The 9,809-nt window shown below is 35.7% G+C and overlaps 1 pseudogene; it reads right to left on the bottom strand.

Annotated features, from left to right (window-relative positions):
• Positions 1 to 289: 289 nt before the first annotated feature.
• LOC132628895 (premnaspirodiene oxygenase-like) lies at positions 290 to 1,945 on the bottom strand (annotated as a pseudogene).
• Positions 1,946 to 9,809: the final 7,864 nt, after the last annotated feature.

Genomic DNA, 9,809 nt, shown 5'->3' with positions numbered 1-9,809 from the left:
TAGAAGTAGCAACTTCAACAGCCTGTGATGAGCATAGTTCATAAGTCCAACATAATTAGTTTGTTGAGGCACATAAAAGTGTTTAAAGAAGCAACAAATAGTTATGAAACTTCAAGGAAGTTCAATCCGTGAAATCAATAGTTGATTGTGAAAATTTATCTACTCGTAAGTAGATGGAAATGAGAAGGAGATCAAATAACCACATCATTGGTTAAGATGAATTTTTAATATGAATGGCACAAAATCCCTAATAGTATAGATATATTTTTATTTAGTTGACAAGTCGGTCATTATATTAATGCAACAAATATTAATGTAAAACGGTTCACACGAAGTTGTTGTACAAACTTATTATGTGACAACCCATGTAGCTTGCAACACTAAATGTCTATTACTATTTAGAGTAGCCAAAAGGAGTAGCAATCAAACAAAGATCAACCTTTCTGCTGGCAGTTGCGCCTTCTCCTTCAGTCATGTCCAAATCATTCAGATTAACTCCATCTGGAAGCTTCCAGGCGAAGTGATAAAGCAACTCAGCCAAAGAATGTCCGACATTAGTTAAACCAAATGACATTCCTGGACACATTCTTCTTCCTACGCCAAATGTAAGAAGTTCAAAGTGATTTCCTCTAAAGTCAATAGAGCTATTCTCAAATCCCTCAGGTATATAACTTTCTGGATTATGCCAATATTTCGGATCTCTTCCAATTGTCCATGCATTCACTAGGACTCTAGTTTTGACAGGTATTATGTAGTCGTTTATACTTGTTTCTTCTCTGCATTCCCTTGGAAGTAATACAGGAGCCGGAGGATGTAGCCTTAATGATTCTTTAATTACTAATTTTAGATACTTCAACTCTTCCAAATCAGTATCCTCAAATGTTTTCTTTCCCTTTATGACTTATCTAACTTCAAGTTGTGCTTTAGCCATGACACTTGGATTTCTTATCAATTCTGCCATTGTCCAAATAATTTTTGAAGATGATGTTTCAGCTCCTGTGATGAACAAGTCCTGCATGCAATTAAAACCATCAAAATTCTAAACCCAATTTCTAATATTTCAAGATTATACTCTAGCATAAAACATAACTTCAAAAATTTCGTATGCAAAAAGAAAAAAGAATAAGAGACTGAGAATATCAAATGGAACTACACTTACACAAATAATTGCTTTGATATTCTTATTTTTTATTGGGGTTCCTACTTCTCCTCTTTCCATGACTCTTAGTAAAACATCAATCAAATTTTCGCCTCCAGACTCACTATTACCCTTTTTACCATTTGCTCGATTTTCCTTATGTTCATTAATGATATTCTCCAAAAGTACATCCACCTTTGCGTGAGCCTTCATCAATTTGGAATTCAATCCAATGAACTTATGAAGCTACTTTCGCGAAGGGAACATATCAGCCAATTCAAATCCTATCGAAAATGACATTACGTCCTTCACCAGCATTATCAACTTATCTTGATCATGGACCCCTTTTCCGCAAACAGACCTACAAGTTACACAACTTGTAAACTAATTAAATTTGTCTGATAGGTTGATCCAGTCACCAGGCATGGTATTAATCGATGAAATAACACTTGACATCTCAGCTTGTCGAATTGAGCTAAATGATTTGACCATCTTCGAGCTAAGAAGTTCCAAGATGCACACTTTGCGCATATTTCTCTAGTAATCACCGTATGGACAAGTTCCTATGTCCGTGTAATTATAGAAAACAATATCTCCATGCATAAGTGCAGGCCTACTTGCAAACTTGAGATCTTGAGTTTTCAAAATTTCTTTTGCCATTTCAGGTGAAGATACAGTAACAGTTGATATTTCACCAAGACATAAGTGAATGATGGGCCCATATTTCTGTGATAGATTCTTAGAGTATGATGTGGTAGGTGACCATTCATTAATTAGTGCAAATTCCCAATAAAAGGTAGCCCCCATGGCCCTGGAGGCAATCTTTTTTTTAAGGGTTGTATTTGAGTCAATCCATATCTGAAATAGAAGGAAGATGAAGGAAATAAATAGCAAGAGTGAAATGAAGATGAATGACAAGTTTTGAGTCTCCATTTCGAAAAGGTAAAGATTGTATATTGTATGATATTATGGTGTGGAGTTACATGCTTAGCTTTATGTTTATATAATATGGGAATGTTTGAAAAGTAAAACTATAGGAGTAATCATTTCCTTTTTGGAAACCGAAGTGATAAGAAAACATACAAAATTTACTTTTCCATAGTAGTAGGCTGACTTAATCCAAGGGTTCTATTAATGACAACTTTTGATGTAGGCCAGCAGGCGAGAGATATACCATTAGATCAGGGGCTGCTGGACTAAAGTCAAATTTCAATGAGGGGTCTTAACTTTTATTTGTATTAGTATGTAGAGAAATATAGCAGAAGAAAACTAAAATCGTGGAGATCTTGTGCTAGCCCAAGATCGTTAACTAAGATCGGAAGATTCAACTAAAGAAGAGCAAACTTTGGAAAAGGAAGTGTTTACTTGAATTGGCTTGAATTGTGTTTTTATGGGTTGTGTTGTGTTGATTACAAATGTTCAAGGACACCCCTACTTATACTTGCCTAGGGATGGTTCTAGATAGAATTATCTAGATACATCTACAAAATATCTAGTTAGCCTTATCTTCTAACATTACTCTAGAATATCTAGACTTTTCTTTAAGATAATTATCCAAGATCCTGCACTAGACTATTCTAGATCCCTTGCTAAATAACTAGGATTTTCTTGGTGAAGATCTCAACACTATTTTCTTGACTCCTTTTGCTTCTTCAAATGATGAAGATTTTTCGTCATTAATTTGTCCACATGAATCATCTCCATGCTGAGTTTCATGTTCTAGAGTTTCCACACTCCCCCTTTCTCTTAGCTCCTTGAAAATTGTGTTATTTGGAGAAGCACCTGAGTCGGTGACGATCTGACCATTAATTTCCTGCGAAGACTCAGCACTACCGTAGGATCCACCACTAAATTCCCTTTTCAGCTCCTCAATGAATTGTTTGTCAGCTTCAGAGCATCCGAGAACCATATTATATGTCTCTCCATATGAAATTGAACCTTCAAGGTTAACCTCTTCATTTATTTTACCGTCAGCTTCTCCATCTGCTTCCAGTATTTGATCTGAGCTAGTGATTGACTCTGATATGGCAGATGATTGACCAGAGACTTCAACTTCCAATACAACTCCCTCAATGCTTTCTCCTACAACTCCATCAATGCTTTCTCCGGAATGGTCACCATTACTATATATAGTTTCAAATACTGCCTGCTCAGGTTCTACTTCAGCATCCCTCAGGTCCAGACTTTTATTACTAGCTTCAGGATCTGCTTCGTTGATTTCCTCGATAGCAGCTACCACGTCACTAGTCTAAACGTCTTTGGAATCTGCTTGCTTTTTGTTGATGACACCAATGTCTTCCTTCTCCACGTAATGGACCGTATTATCTCTTGAATCCATGATCCAGTCTCTCGAAATTAAAGGAAGCCAGGGCATCTACTACTCGAGCCTCAGCTATGAAACACCTTCCCCAGTCCTCTTCTTCTTCAGCAGCTTTCTCAACTTGAGCCATGTTGCTCTCTTTTCTTCGGCAATATCTTTTTATGTGTCCTATTTTACCACACTTGTAACATTTGAGAGTCTTCTTATAGTTATTAGTAGACTCTCTCTCCTTTTCTAGTGAGCTGGAAACACTTTGAGATCGAGAGTGTGGCGTATCTCCCAAAAATGAGGGGCCTAAAGCCTCGGCTTTAGAGGCTTCACCCAAAAGTCACCCCTGCATTAGATTGATCAATATTCTCAAAATTGATATGTCATGAATTTTTTGCCAATATTTTTATTTTTCTTTTATGAGTTTTGTTTTTAAGTGACCCACTTGCAGCTTTGTTAAAAAGATAAACTATATTCATGTATTTTCTCTCTTAGGTTGGTGTTGTACTCACAGTCTCACACCTTCAGCAAAGTGTTTTTTCTCATAAGAGGGTCTATGATACATGCATCACCTATGAACCTTTTTTCCTAAATCCCATTTTATGGACTTTGAATTGGATTTCGCAACCTTGTCATCATTAATACTTTTCTTTTCTACTATATAGAAATGTGGGGAAAAGATTCATCACAACCGGTCATCATTAATATTTTTCTACTATCATCATATTATATTAAAAGTGGGAAGCTCCATAGTTGAAAACTGGTTTACGAAAATACCCTTCAAAAGTTGAACAACTAAATTACCCCTTAACTAAAATTAAATTACTTCAAGTTTTACGGCAGTAAAGTTTCTACAACTTTTTGGCTGAATTCTAGATAATTATGAACATTAAAATTGAGTGTATTATTTAATGAAATCCTATTAGATACTGAATAATACCTAAAATATATTGTAACTTGGAAAGAATTAATGCTTCAGCTCCTACATTATAAGTTTACGGATAGACTATACATAATTGAATTTGAAACATTATCTGGGTGAATGGGATTTAATGAAATCCATATAAATTCTGAATAATTTCTATACTAATTAACAGTTACTAGGAAAGAAGAATTATATAGCACCTTATGGCTTTTTACTTCCTCCGTTACAGAACTTTTTGGTTTTATTCAGTTAACAAATTGAATTAATGATGAAATATTTTACCTGATATGTTAAATTCTGCACATTAATTAATCATCATTATATAAAACGTACATCAAGAATATGCCTACCCCTCACCATTTGATGGAATTAAACTACAGAGCATATACAGCAGCAGTTATGCAAACTTATCAGGTATGTAAAAGTTTTTTCCTTCTGCCTTCTTTACGTTTTGTTTTTCATATGAGAAGCATGTTCACAACTAGTGTTTTAAGAGGTGGGAGCGCAAGGCGAGGCGTTTTACGCAGCATGGGGCGAGGCGCAAACCCCGAGACAAGGGGCGTAAGTCCCGTGGATCTACGGAGCGTATACCTCATGTATCTTCAATTTTATAATTTTATTACTAAAAAATAAGCAAAAGTAACGTTTTCATTAAAACTTTGCAAATAAATTCAAATAAATCACCAATAATATAAAAAGAATTATTATAAATATTATTTGATAAAGGTAACAACACAAAAAATGATGACAATCTAGATAATCTTTAAAATGAAATCTTCATATTTCCAGATCTATTAGTCCTTCCCAACCTCAACAAATATTTGCAATGGCTTTTATTAATATATTCAAGGAAGGAGAACAGCAAAAAGTGTAAAAGCAATGACAAAATGGATAAAGTTGCTTTAGGAACATAGTGCCATGAAAGCTCTATCATATCAATTTTAGGCATAATCATCTAAAAAACTATTTATGGTAGTGTTATTTTCTACGAGAGTTGCTTTCTTTATTTATATATTTTAGGAAAAATAACTACAACAGATAACATAAAGTAATAATATCATTATACCAATAATAAAAATCAGATTTACGCTCGGGGCGTACGCCTTTATGCCCGAGACTTACGCCCCAAATTCTAGGGCGTATGCCTTATAGATCTACGACTTTCATTTGCGCCCCAGAGCGTTTTTGGTACGTCCCGCCCGGGGCTCGCCCTGGGACTCGCCCCGAAAACGCCTCTGAAAACATTGCTCACAACTAGGCTTTTTTGTTGTTGGGATAATATGCTTAAGTGATGATATCGTAATAAAGGGACCAAATTGCCAACAAAGAAACAACATTACACCACAGACAAAAAAATTTGATATTGAGAAACTTCAATGCCATGCCATAAGTTCTATTACATTTTTCAGAACACAACTGTTTTGATTACTTCCTTTTTGTTAAACTAAGTATGATTTCCATTTTCTTTTGCAATAATATTGTACAAGGTGTTCCCACTTCTCATCAACTTTCAGATGAACAAACTCATCTTGCCAAATCTAGCATTCATAATTTCGAATATAGTTAAATCTCTTCAAATCATATATAGTTGGTGAAGTTGCATGGCTAGTCGCAAAAAACATATATATTCATGTAAACCATTCTCTGATTCATTTTTAATTATCAAAGACTCTACAACACTGCAGTAACTCAAATAAATACCTCAAGTATCACTTTTTTGTGAGTTTTCTACCTGAACTATTAGGTGTTTGCGTTTCCTACTTGAACTATCACCAACTATTTATCAAAACAGTCCTGAACTATTAAGTGTTTACGTATCCTACTTGTACTATCACAAACTATTTATCAAAACACATCTTAACTAGTATATGATGGTGCTGGAAACTCGCAAAAAGTGATAGTTCATATGTGTTTTTTTAACTATAATCTCTTAATTTTTTTAAAATATTTCAATTAATTCCTTTAATTATCCGTGTGGACTGCCATTTTGCACCATTTTTAAATACAAAAAAAAAAAATCGATGGGTCATTAAATTGTTAATGGGTAATGGGTCTGTTATAGTGAAAGCTCTGCAACTTGAATTGTACAATGAAAAAAAAAATGGAAGAAGTGAAAATTGCCATTGAAAAAGAAAAAAAAGGCGCTTTTATTTGTCGTTGAAATGCTAAGAAGTTGTTATTGAAAATTATGAAGTATCCATTGAAAGAGAAAAAGAAGCACTAGAAAACGGAGGAAGGAAAATTATGTGGCTGTAGGGTGCGTTTGGTATGGAGGAAAATATTTTCCTGGAGAATGTGTTTTTGGAAAATAAATGATTTTTTCTACTTATTTTCTCATGTTCGGTTGGGTAGTGGAAAATAAGTTAATTTCTTACTTATTTTCTCATGTTTGTTGGTTGGTATTTCTAGAAAATCTAAGCCCCACCAACCCCACCCCAACATACCACGCAAACCCCCACACCCACCACCCACCCCCAACCAAATTCCACCCCCACCCAACGTCCATGTCACAACCCAACCGGAGGGCCATGACGGGCTCCCGGAGCTAACCTACCGAGCACCGCAAAACATACATCTCATAGTCATACCTGAGTGGGCCATAAAGCTAACCCACAAGGGTGAAAAAACCACGGCCTACACCTCTGCAGGATTTGTCCCAGAACTCCACTACAACTGTGAGCCTCAGTAAATTCAGATTACAGACTCTGCAATTTAGAAACTAACTCTAATTCCTTTCTCAATAATCTCCCTAGACTATTGAGCCCTCTTCAAGTTGCGCTCAACTTGAAGTTGAAGTTTTACAAGTGTTTATACATATTACCAATGCTTCTAGGAAAGCAGGAAAGGTACAACTCGATAAACAATCCTAATTTAAAATTCTAGACTTGAATATTGTAATTACTCAATGAAATAGGTTCTTCAATCTTGTCCGTCGTATCAGGCCGCACTTTAGGAATCAGAACTCACAAATATTTCTTTTACTCTATTTCCTTGAATTCTTCTTTTCTCTTTTTGTATGTACGTAACTTTCTTCCAAAGAGGACTTGCATATATATATATATATGTATATAGCCTTGGATCAGTAGTAACTCGGCTGAACACAAACACCTACTTGATGAGGCCCAAGAGGAGAGACAGTGTTTGAGTTGACTTCAATCTCTTGCCTGTCATACAACTTCATATATGCACTTTAGGAGTCTGAAGTTTACCTCAGATAATTCTTCCAAAGACTCCTATATCTTTTCCGCAAAGTCCTTATCTCAGAATCTTTTAATTCAAGAGTTCTACCCGTAGCAGGATTCTGAGATGGAGCATATTCATGGACCTGGTTCATTCATTTTGTCTCGCATCTAAATTTTGAGATTAACATGTTCATAGACCTAGTTCATTCACTTTGTCAATCATCAAAACATACAAATGCCAACACCTTGGCGATGCACAATGGAGAGAATGTAAAAATACGCTTGTTCAAATATTCACAATTTTTATCGGAGAACTTATTAGTGCAATTGGATCGGTAAGTAGTTTAGCCGCATGGATAAATATTACTCGTGTTGTTCAATTTTTCACACAAGTTTTCTTGGTCTGTATATGCATATGTATGTCTATATATATATAATGCAATGCAAGACATGATAAAAGTACAAATGACTCTAGAGATTATACTGAATCTGAAGGAAGACTTTCTGAAGATACATTGTGGAACATGAATCAAATGAATCATCCCCAACTCTAAGAATAAAACCATTATGGATTTACGTGTATATATATATATATATATATATATATATATATATATATATATATATATATATATATATATATAATGCAATGCAATGCAAGACATGATAAAAGTACAAATAAGTCTAGAGATTATATGAATCTGAAGGAAGACTTTCTGAAGATAGATTGTGGAACATGAATCAAATGAATCATCCCCAACTCTAAGAATAGAACCATTATGGATTTACGTTATGTGTACGTTCGGTTCCCAAAGATCATGCCAAAAGAAATAAAGGGATAGCCTTAACATACCTTGTCGCCTCCTTAACTACTCAATGCCTATCTTTCCGAACTTGCAAATATACATTCAAGATGATTCATACTAATGTTAAGCCATTGAAATGCTTATAAGATCAAACTAGACTAATAAATGAGCTAACGAAAATCAGGCAGTATTTCCTTTATATCTTTTACCTCCACCAATCTTCTAAACAACACCCAAACATCAATAACAATGTCAACAATTCTATAGTCAAGAGATTATATTCAAATTACTCTCAAATGAATCCAAAAACTTCCTTTCAAATTCCATTCATGGTCAACAACTACAACACAATACTTTATGACCTTTCCTACCATGATTCTCTTCACCTTCGTGACTTACTAACCTCCAAATCAACTCAATATGAGTAATAAAGGGAAGAACATACCTTATAGTTGTAGACCTTCAACTCACACAATATTGCTTCAAAACCAAATCCACCGCACCATCAACTAAAAGCAAGAACCATCATCTTCCATGAACTAGCTTAGGGTTTTAAAGCTTGATCTTCACTTGAATTGGCTTGGGGATGTTATGAATGAGTAGAGATGGTTGAGATAGATTGAAGGTTCTAGAAGAATCTGGTTTGTGATGAAAAACATAACCCCAAGTCGTAGTCCCTTTTATTTATAACAAAGAGAAAGTTTCCACCGCCTGCACTTCATGGTCCACTCGACGGACCATCGATCCACTCGACGGACAGTCGAGTGACGACTTTGAATTGCCTGATCAGAGCTGACTCTCTGATGGTGATTCGACGGTGCAGATTGACGGGCCGTCAACACTTCGACGGTCTGTCGAAATGGCCATCGAGTTGCCCAGTTGTCACACTCAGTGCCTTTTGATTCGTTCAACCTCCAGTCTTTCCGATACTTGTTAGAATATCTTATAACCTTGATGAAAACTTCACTTTCTAACTCCACGGCGGCTAACTTTCGGCGAAAATCAACGTATAAAATACGGGGTGTAACATCTTCCCCCTCCCCCCCCCCCCCCCCCCCCCTTCGGAAACATTCGTTCTCGAATGTTAGATTCTTAGGGGTCTTATTGAAATTTCGACATAGTCTCCGCTGTACCACTACCATCCTGACACAACAACCCCAAATATACAATGCCTCATAGGGCCACAATAAACAATAATAATAACGGCCTCACACGACCAGAAATCATAAAAATAAAGCATTACGCACCTGAAGACAATGGTGTCTCTATTTGACTTTCCTTTGGGGGTGGAAACAAATGCGGGTAACTGGATCTCATATCTTCTTCAGCTTCCCAAGTCATTTCCTTAACATTCTTGTTCCTTTAAAGGACCTTAACTGATGCTACATCATTATGCCTCAATCTTTGAACTTGTCTGTCTAGTATAGCAATAGGACTTCTTCATATGATA

This window comes from Lycium barbarum, chromosome 2, assembly GCF_019175385.1.
Source record: "Lycium barbarum isolate Lr01 chromosome 2, ASM1917538v2, whole genome shotgun sequence".
In the NCBI taxonomy this organism is placed as follows: Eukaryota; Viridiplantae; Streptophyta; class Magnoliopsida; order Solanales; family Solanaceae; genus Lycium; species Lycium barbarum.
The sequence above is the reverse complement of the archived record's forward strand: the minus strand, read 5'-3'. Positions and strand labels throughout refer to the sequence as shown.